Here is a 3,684-nt window from a genome sequence, read left to right on the forward strand (position 1 = left end):
TGAGTAGTGATAGGGGGATTAGGATTGAGATTTCAACAACAAAAGAGCAATACCCCGAGATGATTCATATAAGTTATAGCATGATGACTTGATCCTAAAGCCTACTAGGTACATTCTATGGTTCAGGTGTGCGCTCAAGAGCAATGTTGCATTTCAGCCAAGGTGGTAACAACATCCACTTGGTAAATTCTGGTGCCTTGCCCGGTTTGCTTCTCTCAGAACTCCATTGATAGCCATTGTTTGCCATCTTTTCAATTAAAGTGTATGCCACACTCAGTTGCTTGTTGTAGAACGATCCCCCTGAGGTTGCGTTAAGCATTTGTTTAGTGGAGATGTTCAACCCATTATAAAAAAAATCCGGATTTGCATCCATTCCACAATTCCATGAGGTGGGCATTTCCTCAACATTTCCTTATACCGCTCCCAAGCATCGTACATAGTTTCAGACTCTAGCTACACAAAGGATGAGATGTCACTCATCAATTTAGTAATCTTTGCTGGGGGAAAGTATCTTGTGATAAAGGTTTCTAAGATTTGATTCCATGTTGTCAACGACCCTTGCGGCAAGGAATTTAGCCACTATTTAGCCCTTCCTCACAACGAGAATGGAAAGAGTGGAAGGCGAAAAGCTTCCTCAGAGACGTTATTTGCCTTAAAAGTATCGCAAATCTCAAGGAAACTACTCAAATGCTCGTACAGGTCTTCATCCTAAAATCCATCGAACTAGCACATCTCGCTGTATCAATGTAATAAAAATTTGGTTTTAGTTTTGAAATTGTTCACAGCAGAACCAAAGGGTGAACAATACTAGACCCCCACTCCCTCTAAGTTTAGCTCGGGCATAACCCTGAAATACTTTGTTGTTTATTCTCGCCATATCTTCTTCTTGACCAACTTACACTTATCTCCACTAACCCCTGCTTTCAGCCAAGTTAATTTGTCTAATTCTTCTTTAGAAATTCATCTCACCTCCGGATCGTGATTCGCCAATGGAGAAGATGTACTTCCATGGGTCATGCTATTGTACCTACACCCCTATAAGTAGATAAGAGAATAAATAAAAATGGAAAGAAAAACTAAAAATAATGAATAAAAACATACAAGAAAAACAAGTATTCATAAATATAAACAGTATTAACAAATTAAATCACTAAAATCCAAATTTTTCTAAAAATTGCCAGTCCCCGATAACGGCGCCAAAAAACTTGATGTGTTCTTCGCAAGTTCACGGGTCGTACATAAGTAGTAAAGTGGTACCCCTTGAGGGGTACGGTTGTCAAACAACAGGGACTGTACTTAAAGTACTAATTTATCTTCTGATATTCAATTAAACAAAGATTGGATTAAGGTTGAATTAAAAGCAAGCAACAAAGGAGAGAAACGATGGTAGGGACAGGGAGATTAGGATTGAGATTTAAATAACAAAAGAGAAAGTGTGTGCTTATGAGTTATACCAAGTACATTCTATTGTTCAAGTGTGTGCTCAAGAGAAATGTTGCATCTATGATTCTCAAATACACCAAGTTTTGCTAAGTTAATCAGATTACCTAAGCAACCGTGCAAATCAAACACATCAAGTTATGCTAACACATGATTAACACAAGAAACCAAAAGAACTCCATAAACATTAAAATCAAATAATCAAAGCATACAAAATAACATAGTTCACATCCTGGAGCACCGTGGACAATAGCCCCTCATGGATGGGTACAAAGATGAAAACAAAGATGAAGAACTAGAGAAAGAAGACATAAATCGCTTCGCTCAAGATAATCTTCCTCGCCCAGCTCAGATAAGCTAACCCCACTTCTCTTGTGCCTCCAACTCATCCTTGATCCCCTTAAAAGATGTGGTGAAGCCTCGATCTTCACTCTCTTCAAAGTTCTCCCAGAGAGATTAGAATCCCCGAACAAAAAGTGAGAGCAAACCGTAGAAATTGGAGTTAAAAAGGATGTTTTTGAGATCGACACGGGTTAAGCACGATTGTGTTTTGACCGTGTTTCTATGGTAGGGTTTGAGTGAATCAGCTAAGTGCTCGCCTGGAATTTCCAGTGGAAGAAAGTGCAGTCATGCTTGGACCATGCTTCACTTGAGCATGATCATGCTAAGAGCATCCATCGCGTGCTGCTCCTGTTGAGCAGAAAATAACTCCAGCTAGAGATTTCCAAGGTGAGGAGCACGAGTGTGCTCCTACCGAGTTTGGCTTGGTGACACCCCACTGCAAGCTTTATCACCTGGGTCATCATGAGGATGAATTATCTGAGGGGGACATAGCACCACTATGCTCGCCCATGCTAAGCTTGAACACTTAGCAATTTCTCTAATCTTCACTCGCTTTGGTATCTATTTCACTCCCTAATTGCTTCGAGCTCCCCAATTTCTACATCATTAACAATTATACCCAGAATAGCACCAAATGTATACACAGATGTACTGAAAGGCAAGCAAAAGCATGAATTGAGGGTAAGAAAACATGATATGAGTTGCACTCATCAGTACTTTTGTAGTATTTAACATGTCAAATTCAATTTCATAGTGATTAGATTTAATTTTGTGAAACTAACTAATAACTTTTTTTCATGTGTTTACTTAGACTAAATATGTTGTAGCAAGATTAGTATCAAAGAAAATTTAACCTATATTTGAAAATGAAAAAAAAAACCAATTTGTTATTGTACTGGGATATCTAATTGATTACATGAGGATGAGAGACTGATTCATAATTACTAATTTCATTGATATTGAACTATTGGAGGACAACCATAACCAAACATCATCAGTATACATTGGAATAGTTAAATGGTTCACAGGATGAGAATTTTGACTATTTCCTGTGTTTAATTCTGATTGAAAATTATGTTTGATTTAATTTTCTATTGAACTCAACTTAGGTTGACGAAAATATATTGTTTGACTTTGCTCTAAACTAAAATTTTTTTTAACCAAATTTTGTGGAAGACCTATCAGGTGATGGTTCAAGCTGCTTGTCTCAATGAAACATGCAGTGTTACTAGGCTTGTGCCTATTATAAGGTCTTTACAACACCATGGTGGTGCAATTTCCTAACCTATCTTGTCCTTAACCTGAATGGTTGGTAAATGCTGAATGTTGAATGCTCATAAGTATAACCTGAATGTCAAGCCCTTAAAGAATGAAAGGATTTTCTTTTTCTTTTTCCTTTTTTTTTTACCTGGGCAAGATTGTTCAAGTGATGGTGTTAGGTACTGTCAACTTCATAGATTCACACCATCAAAGCCAAATAAAGAATCAAAAGAAGACGGTTGAGAGTAGATCATTCATTACGGGATACCAAATTGTTAGTATTTATGCTTCCCGAACTTGAGTTTCTCAAATTCAAAGAATGGTTGACAAATTTTTTGTTGAAAATTTGTTCATCTTTCTCCACTTTTTCCATTTTGCACTGTAATCATTCCAGTTATATGTATTATTGATTTAAACTTGCTATGTTAATTTTAAATATCGAAAGAATAATGATAAATATATACTCTAAGATGCAGATTATTCATTTATTTATTTATTTATTCTGACAATGATCCTTTTGTTACTTGGAGTACAGGCCAGAGTTGAGTATTTAAAAGATTCAAGCATCATGCTGCCTGTCCAGATTAATGGAAAAACTAGGGGCACCATATTAGTTAATGAGGACTGTTCAGAGGTTGAGGC

At 36.9% G+C, this 3,684-nt stretch overlaps 1 non-coding gene across 1 annotated transcript; it reads left to right on the plus strand.

The window, feature by feature from the left end:
* The first annotated feature begins 379 nt into the window (after positions 1–379).
* On the plus strand, positions 380–486 carry LOC120252389. The gene has a single exon (XR_005533922.1). It is a non-coding gene; the product is annotated as a small nucleolar RNA R71 (small nucleolar RNA).
* The last annotated feature ends 3,198 nt before the right edge of the window (positions 487–3,684 follow it).

This window comes from Dioscorea cayenensis, chromosome 20 (assembly GCF_009730915.1).
Source record: "Dioscorea cayenensis subsp. rotundata cultivar TDr96_F1 chromosome 20, TDr96_F1_v2_PseudoChromosome.rev07_lg8_w22 25.fasta, whole genome shotgun sequence".
Taxonomy (NCBI): domain Eukaryota; kingdom Viridiplantae; phylum Streptophyta; class Magnoliopsida; order Dioscoreales; family Dioscoreaceae; genus Dioscorea; species Dioscorea cayenensis.